This window comes from Egretta garzetta, unplaced genomic scaffold, assembly GCF_000687185.1.
Source record: "Egretta garzetta isolate BGI_Z169 unplaced genomic scaffold, ASM68718v1 scaffold325, whole genome shotgun sequence".
Lineage (NCBI taxonomy): Eukaryota > Metazoa > Chordata > Aves > Pelecaniformes > Ardeidae > Egretta > Egretta garzetta.
The window spans coordinates 582,816-593,233 of record NW_009259833.1 but is presented as its reverse complement, the minus strand read 5'-3'; the positions used below and the strand labels follow the sequence as shown (position 1 = coordinate 593,233).

Below are 10,418 nucleotides of genomic sequence, written 5' to 3'. Positions count from 1 at the left end.
CCCTGAATATTGCACATCCTTCACCGCGTGCCTACAGTTACCCCTTCTGGAGTGGCCTCTGGTACAAGAAGAAAAACATTTTGCTGCTTTTTGCATCAAGCACAAAACTCATCAACCTCATCAGTGAATGCTAGCCCACCCACCTGCCCAGAGATACTCATCCACAAGAGGCACGCCATCCCCTCCATCCCAAGAGGATGCATTCAGTGTGTCCGGCCCAGTACCAGCCCAGGTTTCCCAGCTGGGATAGCGCTGGACCCAAAATCCTTGAAGGTTGCAGGCAAACAAACCAGCAAGAGCCCAAGTGGGCTCTCACCCCACTGTGTTTCCTCCAGATACGACGGCTCAGACGCACTCGCTCTTCATGGGCTCTCACCCCACTGTGTTTCCTCCAGATACGGCTCAGACGCACTCACTCTTCACGGACAAGTAAAAGCACTTTAAGGAGGGCTTTTTTCCCTCCCTTCACTTTGTTTTAAAGGGCTGAAGAATTTCCTCTGTGAATGCTCCCAATTGTGGCTCATGCTGAGTTATTTTTAAAAGCACAGAACCAGATTTTCAAGACCCTGAATGAAGAAATGCAAAGCTTTTATTAAGCAATAATAGCCCAGACAATGGTCACAATTTCCCAAGGGTCTGAACACCGAAGCTGACAATAAGCTTTATTCCTCCACAAAACCCCCTTCACGAACTGGAAGGGTTTGCTTTGTATGATCTAGGCTCAAGTTAGAGAGTTGAAACAGAAAGCTCTGTGGTCATTTTCAGCGGGATTTCCTCCACCAATGCACATTTGATCAGAGATACAAAAATCACTGGGAAAAAAACCCCATTGCACTATCTCATTCCCTCTTTTGCTAGCGCAGTAACACCTCCCCAAGCTTGCTGCCAGGACATCACCCCATCTACCTACACCCTTCCCTTGTGGACGGATCACAGCTGACAAACTGGCCAGTCTTTTCAGGGTCAGGAGAGTGAAACAAAGCCCCTCAACTTTCTTCACTGATATTTGAACCACCACATGATGACTCTCATTAAAATGGCCAGAAACACGCTTCAAAAACCTCAGACCTGCTACCATGTGGTATAATCAGATCCAGCAGCCACATCAGCTCTTCCCTCTGCTGAGGAGGAAGTTGCAACTATGAGGAGCTTGTACAGTCTCCAAAACTATCCAGCACCCAACGTTTGGCCTTGTGTAAGCCACTTCTCATTCAATAAGGTGTCGCAGTGGGCCACAACCAACGACCATTACACCTACACTAGCTGGTCTGGAGCTCTCGACAGCTAGCAGGACAAGTAAAAGCACTTTAAGGAGGGCTTTTTTCCCTCCCTTCACTTTGTTTTAAAGGGCTGAAGAATTTCCTCTGTGAATGCTCCCAATTGTGGCTCATGCTGAGTTATTTTTAAAAGCACAGAACCAGATTTTCAAGACCCTGAATGAAGAAATGCAAAGCTTTTATTAAGCAATAATAGCCCAGACAATGGTCACAATTTCCCAAGGGTCTGAACACCGAAGCTGACAATAAGCTTTATTCCTCCACAAAACCCCCTTCACGAACTGGAAGGGTTTGCTTTGTATGATCTAGGCTCAAGTTAGAGAGTTGAAACAGAAAGCTCTGTGGTCATTTTCAGCGGGATTTCCTCCACCAATGCACATTTGATCAGAGATACAAAAATCACTGGGAAAAAAACCCCATTGCACTATCTCATTCCCTCTTTTGCTAGCGCAGTAAGACCTCCCCAAGCTTGCTGCCAGGACATCACCCCATCTACCTACACCCTTCCCTTGTGGACGGATCACAGCTGACAAACTGGCCAATCTTTTCAGGGTCAGGAGAGTGAAACAAAGCCCCTCAACTTTCTTCACTGATATTTGAACCACCACATGATGACTCTCATTAAAATGGCCAGAAACACGCTTCAAAAACCTCAGACCTGCTACCATGTGGTATAATCAGATCCAGCAGCCACATCAGCTCTTCCCTCTGCTGAGGAGGAAGTTGCAACTATGAGGAGCTTGTACAGTCTCCAAAACTATCCAGCACCCAACGTTTGGCCTTGTGTAAGCCACTTCTCATTCAATAAGGTGTCGCAGTGGGCCACAACCAACGACCATTACACCTACACTAGCTGGTCTGGAGCTCTCGACAGCTAGCAAAAGAAGCAGGCACTTCTGGGGCACATAAAACTTTATTGGTTCAAGATGTCTAGTTAGGATAAGATGAACTGTGCTACAGAAATGGTTGGTTTTTTTTCACTGACTATAAAGCAGACCTCAGAGAAAGAAAAAAAGAACACCCACAAATTTGTAGACAACTACACCTGCATGAAAAAGTCCCAACCTAAGAGTCTCCAACTCAAATGCTGCCCTCACCTTAAACAGCAAAGCAGCTAACACCATAAACTCATTAGCTCTTCAACCCAAAAGGAGAGTATTTCTACCCTCCCATCATCTCCCCTCCTCCTTGCCCCAGCAAAAGCACAGCGTGGCTGCACAGTGAACTGAGGTTACAACTAACCTTGCAAACAAGAAGAAAGCTTAGATTCAATCCAATCACTTCCCAATTTGGTCTACCACACAGCCAGGAGAGAGAGACCACAGGATCTCTTTTTTCCAGCTTACCACAACTTCAAGGGGTTGTGAAAACATTTCCTAATCTTCTGCGTATCTGTCAAGTCAGCCTATAATCAAGAGAACTTCTGTGCCCAAAAGGAGAAAATACTTCAAACACCCTTCACAAATGCCCGCAACACTCCTGCTGCTGGTGCACCCTCACCAGAACAGCCACCACGAGCTGCAGATGTGAGACACACGTGCCTGCTGCATCTCTTTCCCCCTTCCACCGCTCATAGAGGTACTGGAAAATGGTTTCAAGTTTGTCTACAACTTCCTAAGGGAATGAAGGAAAAGGAGTTTAGAGGATTTAGTTCAAAATATGCTTCATCCCCTTCCCTTTTTCCACCCTGCCTGCAAAATTAGACAAACACAAATAGCCTCTATCATCCTTTGTCTTTTTTTACTGTAAACTTCCAGGACTCTTGACCCAACGTAATCCCTCAACTTGGCTTAAAACACTACTGAAAAGTTATTAATAATCTGCTTGTCTGTAAAACGGCTGTCCATGTTATATATAAGAGCAACTGCATACACTGTCTAGAAAAGTATGCAGAAATTCTGGATATCTTCAGAAAATGGATGCACTCAGAAATTGAGGATGCCAAACACACCCAGATATTGCCATTCAGAGAATTCACAGAAGCACTTTTTGTGCAGCAACATCTGTAAATCAAAGCATATTATTTTCCACCCTCATAATCAAGAGATTTGCTAGATTATCTGGAGATCTGTCTGATCATGACAGACAAAGCTGTTGAACCTCATGCAGCTGCCTGAAACGCACACTCAGGCAAAGAGCTTACTCGTGACACGGAACAATAAATGCGGCCCCTTCAATGCTCACTTCCAATTAGCAAAACTCTCGGTGCGAGGAGGAATGAGCCCATCACAGCAAGAGGAGTGGCCACAGGTGACCCCCCAGCCGCTGCTTGGCAGACGAACCGCAGTCCCCGTCTAACAAAGTGAGGATCAGAGGCAGACTGCAGTCAGCGCTTCATCTGCAGTCAATGGGAAGGCAGAGAGACTGGAATATCGTTAGGAGGACAGACAGCAGAACTTAAAAAGGCAGCCTTGACAGCAAGCGTAGCTTCAACTAACAAGCTGTATTTGCAAGGCCAGGCTCCAAAATGCTCCTCAGCATCCAATCATCTAACTGTTGCTTAAAGACATACCATTATAAGAAGGGATTGGGTATCAGCTGGCTGAACAACTAATCCTGGCCAGATGCTAAAACTGCTGGCAAATAGGTCAGTCATATATCCTACACCATTCAGGGCCCTCCAACAGGGAACAGTCACGCACCACCACTCATGCACCTGTGAAAATGGTTTGAGAGGTTCCTCGCAGCCCCGAATCCATTTGCCAAATGATACTTCATTTTGCGGTTCAGGGGAAGGCAAATCACAGCCCACCTCATTGCTGAGAAGCCTTTTCATTGCTCTCTTTCCAAACCATGTTATGCAACAAGTAATTCACTCCTACACATGCAGGGGCAAAAATGCCCTTCAGCATTAATAACAATTCTAGATTACTATAATCTTAATAGAAATAAGATCATGGAGATTTTATTACACAACGCTGCAAATTACTTAAATCAAGCAAAAAGTACAAGGTTAAATCAAGACTCCTTTCCTGCTCTACCTCTTCGTGCCTGCCTTTGAGAGTACATACAACAAAATTAAATACAGCTGTTAACTTTTAGACACAGTATAACAGCTATTTATTGACCTATGGAGGATCCGAGCACATACATCTAAAAGCATGTGCCAAGGATAAGTTATTCCAAGTATTTTAAGAGACACTGCACTCAAAAGAGAATGGTGACAAATACCATCTTTGGAAAGATTCAGGACTGCACTGTACTGAGCCTTCATTGCTGTCAATGATCCTTACAGTAATACGATAAATATTTTAGCATATAATGAATTTGCTGCATTACATTTGTTCTCTGGGCTACTGAAGATCAGCTAGGAACTGATCAATTGTAGGCGTAAAGCTCCCACAAAGCTGAAAGCTACAATGAAGATCTTATTGCCTGCATCAAAACTGCAGCAAAAAGCTGGGAAGGGCCATGAAGAGAAAAAGGTGTCTTAAAAAAAACCCAAACCCCACAATTCACGAGTTCATCATTTACGTAAGCTTCCACCAGATTGACAGTGCCAGCAGTGAGATCCCTGCAGTCACTCAAGCAGGACTGGTCCTGAAGCTGCACCTTTACTGTTTGGAATTCCAAGATTTATTTATGCCGGCAATAAACCCCTCAAAGATAACCGCAAAAAACCACAAGCTTCCCAGGAGTTTGAAGGACAGGCCGCACGGTAGCTCTGAAACACAAGGAAAGTCGCACGTTTTAGCTCCAGTTCTGCCATCAGCTCGTTCAGATGACCCGTATGACTTCAGACACCTTTTTGCATCTCCATTTCTTTGTCTGCTTGGAGACGTCAGTGCTTTGCCCTTTTTCCAGTAGCATCTCAAAAACACTCAGAGCTGTCTGATTCTCCTCAGCCCAAGGAAAGGAGATGCCATGGTCTCCTAGATACCCTTATCTCCACAGAGAGTAAAGCTTCCACAGAACACACGAAGCCAGCAGATACCAGCACTCTGTCTGCTGATCTATGTTGAAACCTCAGCCAGCCAGATTGTCTCAGTTTTTTGGATCTCATTTTCAACAAATTAAGAAAAATTATCCCAGGGGTATGGCAATGGACCAGAACGCAGGAGAGCATTTCAAGACATCTGTAATAGCACACAATTAACAACAACTCCTCAATTTTGTCTTATGACCTCACTCATTAGGAAGAGTTTTTATCACCCTCAAATAACATCTTCACAAACACTCCCCTCCATGTCCCTGCCAAGTCTTTCCTTACTGCCATTATAAGCCTGAGGCTTGTCTTTCCTCCCCTTGAGATGGAGACAAGGTAAGATCTTAATTTCCTCTACCATCTGCAATGAAACTGCCTATACACATGTGCCAAACAAGCTAGAATTACACCATTAATTTCAGCTTAGTCAGCTCACGCCACAGACTAAGTCAATATTTGACAGATATTTAGCAAAGACTACAATTTATTTAAATTCAGCGCATTGTGCCCACAGGAGCAGATATAGCAAAGGACGAGAGACAACAGGACACGCTGCTTGGGAATTGGGGGACAAACACTAGATAACCACAGACTTCTTTTGGCTGGAGACCTCCCGTAGTCAAAAAAAAAGGGGTTGAGGGAATAGAAGGAGCAGCGTCTCTCGAGATCCGTCCTCCAAACCAGGCCTGCTTCATGAGAAACAACCAGCCTTCCTTCCTGCGAACAACACTGTGCGAGTGAGAACATCTCGTCTTTCAGAGAGGCAGGGTTGCTAAGGCAATCAAACAAAAGGCCTGTTGTCTGAACCAGCCCACAATTTCTCAACACATCCCCATCACTGCTAGCTATAGGGCAGTTCAGCACATACAAGGAGCTCCAGCTAAATCCAGCCTCCGTCGCAAAACCATGCATCTCTGAGCAGTTCTTAAGAGTGGTTAATGTTTTCTGGGATCTTCACAGCTGCTCCACAGCTGGCAGAGAACAAGGAAATTCTGAGGAAAAGGATTTATGTGAAAATAATACCAAAGAGGAGGAAGTCAAGTCAGCAAGCAGAGGGTGAGGAATAAAATAATAAACAGAACAGATTAAGCACAACTTCGCCATAAACTGCAGCCGGCCCACTACTCTTACTCTTAGTTTTCAACAGAAGCCATGGAAAAAATAAGAAACCATCAACTGCAGGACAGTCTCTCAGCTTCCCACCCCCTTCTGCAATTTTTATAAGCTGCTGAAATCTAGTTGTTTAAAACAAGCACACCCCAGCAGATATCAATGCTGTGAGTCAGCAACATCTCTTCACAGATGTGATCTCTCCCAAAGTGACTGCCTTCCAGAGCCACATCTCCAGGCCAAGCACAGCGTCAGCGCAACTCGCTCTCGGAGTTTTCTGCCAAAACTGTTGAGAGGAAGAAAAACTGCTGAAACCACCCAGCATGCCAAGTTGGTTAATGACATAGCAAAGAAATAGGTGTCAACTTTCATATGAAGCTGCTCCAAGTTAGAAGACTGACATTTTTCCTTTTTTCAATATAAAAAGCTGGAGAAAATAGAAGCAATTCCTTAAACTGCCACTTCCATTTTCTCACGATAGCACCATCTCCCCTCCTCTGTGATTGCAGGCAGATACTAAAGCTTCTGGATCTCTCCAACCCTGTTGCATGTGCTGGTTCATCCTGCTAGCTGGCAAAGTTCTTTGCCCACACGAGCCCTGGGAAACGGTGCCAAAATTGAAGATTAAAGGAATAGGTCAGTGAAAAATCCCAATAAACAGAGCATCCCAAGGGAGAGGGGAAGTGTTGCTACAAACCTCCCTCTTACACAGCCAACCGCAGCAAGTCCCCTCCTGTCAGCAGATATGAAGCATTACACGGGTCAGAGTTGCCACCAGCAGAGAAAGCTGCTCATAAAAAAAAAAAAAACACCAAAGCTACATGTGTGAAAACTAAGTGTTCCTTGTTTTGTACCTGCCTGGGAGAGGAGAGTCCAAACACCAAGTAAACAGTCCACACACAGCCCAAGCCAGCTGCAGAGCGGAGCAGCGTCCCTGGCACCTTGCAGGGAGCTAACCTTGCTTGGCGAAAGGAAGGTGCCTGCAAAGACACAAGATCCAAATTCAGAAGAAACTGTTTCGCACTGCTGCAGCTCACCGAAGAAATGGTTTTGGTTTGGTTCTTTTTTAATTCAGTCACCAAGTAAAACTTAAAAAAGATGCATATCAAGGTTTACAGCAACATTTTCTCTCACCCCTGGACAAACTTTAGCTACAGAAGCTGAAGGAAATCACACCGACAGCAGTGGGCACACATACATACCTTGCATTTGAAAGCACAAAGAACAAAAGCCCTGCTGAATCTGGGAATTAGAAAGCCTGACAGATCTAACTCTGGTTTATCCCCTGGCAAATTAGCTACTGTTTAAACATAGGGCTTGGGCATTACATCATCTGTTTGCAGGGGACTTCCTAATTTTTTTTTTAAAGCTAAACCATTCTTGTGTTCACAGCTTGAAGAACATCATTCATTCCTGACAGACCCAACAAAATGAAGGGGTGGATCAAACTCTTTGCAGGAGCCCTGCAAGCAGGGAAGCACACACCTAAACTGCTTTGCAAGTTCAAACAGCAGAAGATCTTATCTAGAATTTAGCAGGAAATACAGAGTGCCCCTCAGGTCTGCCTATTCAGATTCAAGGATAAAAAGCCCACTTTTTCAAGTTATGAAGTGCAAAAACCAGCCTGATTAGGGGGCTGAAATCACACATGCTTCTGCTCACCCAGCTCCAGTTCAATGTGGATCTGAGACATGTGGTTGGGTCCCATTTGATTCTTCCACTCAAGTCTGTCATCTCTGCAAGTAACTCCAGCATTTCAGTCCTTCTGCCTGACCAGACCAGACTGAGAGGCAGGGAAGGATCAGCTGCAAACTGAACTACTGGAGATATTTTGGGTGCCTGTTCTCTTGTTCCAGCTTGGACACTCATTTTGGAGACTTACTTCCCCTTGAGAGACGCAGATCTCCATCAGTGTAATTTTATTTCTCAAAACTTGGCAGAACCCTGATTTTGCAGCACCTGCTCTTTGATGCTTGTTTCACAGAGCTTTCTTCGTGTATTTGAAGGACCAGGCTCTCACAGGCTCTCCAAGTACAGCCTTGGAAAACACATGGTGCAATGGGCTCTCATGTGAAAACTCATACTTAAATGCTGAGTTGATCTGAGAGATTTCACACAATCTGTTTTTCCGACCCTTTGATCTCAAGAGTTGTCAGATTTTTAGAGAGGAAAGAGGAAGAATGCCAGAAGAGACGTTTTGAAAGGGTAAAAGGAGGAACCATTGGTCTCGCCCGAGCAAGTTTCACATAGGCACAGAGTTCGTGTGGAGTGAGGCCCTCACAGATGTTTGACATTTTCCTACATACCAAACCCACAGTGGCCTGTGACATCGAGGAACAAGATTTCATAAGACTTCTGCTAAAACTTTGTAAGAAAAAAATAAAAAGGGATTTTTTCCCCCCCCCGAAACCCTGTAAGGTTCTGTGACCTGATCACATTCCAACCTGTTAAACTAAACCAAACCAAACCAAACCAAACAACACCCCAGCCAACCAAAAAACCAAACCAAAACTCCAAACAAAATCCAACAACAAACCACAGCCCTTTCATCGTCAGGCCTCTAGACATTCAAGAATATAGTGAGAATTTTCTCCTTAGATTAAAAAATAAATAAATAAAGCATTTTTTTGAAATAACACCAAGGACAAGCAATTCTGGATTGAGAAAAACCCCAAACACAAAAAACCCCCAAAGTTTCAGAAAACTACATCCATGGAAGTCCTGCTAAAGACAGCTTAACATTTGCAAAAGCCAGAACTGTAATGCACACAGAAGAATAGGCTTTGCTGTCAGAATGTAATTAAAAAACCAAAACAACTCAATTCTGCTCTATATCAAGATAGCCAGGAGCTGATCTGGGAGAAAGTCAAGCAAACAAATTTTCTCTCTGAGATTCCAAAAGGTCATTGTAAACAATTACTAAAATGCAATACTGAAAACAACATATGCCAATTCATTTTTTCCACTTTAACAAGACATCTTTACTGCTCTAGTTATTACTTGGAAAGAGTAATAATCCCAAGGATCGCATAGCCAGTTAAATAATTATATGAATACCAGGGAACCATTAAAACAGCATTTCAAAGAGAGTAGGCTACACAACTGTTTGTTTCCTTTTCCTCTCCCCCTGCTTTTGCATAACACAGTTCCCAAAACAGATCTCATCTGCAGTTCAACTTGGGCCAGAATAAAGACATTCCTTCCCATGTATGGGAAATAAGGGAGATTATTAATTTCGCTTCTCATAACAGAAGAGCAGGAGTCACAGTAAGAAGGCCTCAGAATAAAAAGTCAGGCAATGAAAAGAAGTGCCGAAGTCTGAAAAGATTGGTACCAATACCACATGTCTTTCCAGTTGTCTTGCTGCCAAGCAGCCTTCAAAACGGGACATTTTCTCCTTTCAGTACAACTCCAGTCCCCATTAACAGGAACTGCGTGTGTCAGCACAAACCTCCGTTTCGCCCAGCAGCATGCAGGAACTGAAAAATGAGCATCCTATTGTAGTGACCTTCACAGTCATGTACAACAGCGCACCATTCTTGTCCATTCAGCGCGTTCATTTATAACAAGTCCTCCAGCTTCATTAAATTACCCTCGTTGGTCCTGAGCAGACTCCAGATTTGCAATAAAGATAAAAGAGCGCTGGAGCGGGCCTCTGACACAGCACAGCAGCTGTGTCACTGTCCCGCTACCTATTCTACATCTGCACAAGCCTTGCAATGCTCAGCCACTCCTGTTGCTGCCAGGGGAAGGGGCCAAGCACAGAGGCATTGTACCATCCCCTCCAGCAGCAAAGGAGCAGCAAGCCCAGATTCTCACTGCTCTGCTTCTCACTTTGCCTTATGAGTAACAGAAACAGGTCAGCTCGTACCAGGCATCTATCCCTCATAGCCTTGGGGCAGCAAAATTCAGAGTACCAGAGCCAAGTAAAAATATCATCATACAGAGATGCTCCCTGCCCCCTGCCAAGTGAAGCGGGTCTCCTCCTCTCGGGCACTGCCAATGCTCCTATCTCACGTCTTGGGAGAGCCATGTTGGACTCGAGACAGGAATTTCCTAATGCAGAAACATTAAGAAAGTAAACTAACAGAGGAGGGAAGAAGGGG

At 44.5% G+C, this 10,418-nt stretch overlaps 1 protein-coding gene across 21 annotated transcripts in view; it reads right to left on the bottom strand.

The window, feature by feature from the left end:
• EXTL3 (exostosin like glycosyltransferase 3) overlaps positions 1-10,418 on the bottom strand; it is a 134,205-nt gene that overhangs the window by 117,611 nt on the left and 6,176 nt on the right. The window contains exon 1 of one of the 21 annotated variants that reach the window (XM_035895426.1): positions 6,461-6,479. The exons of the other annotated variants lie outside the window; for them this stretch is intronic. The gene's annotated coding sequence lies outside the window, so the exon portion shown is untranslated. Of the gene's footprint in view, positions 1-6,460; positions 6,480-10,418 lie in introns of those variants that run through there. 21 annotated transcript variants of the gene reach the window in all.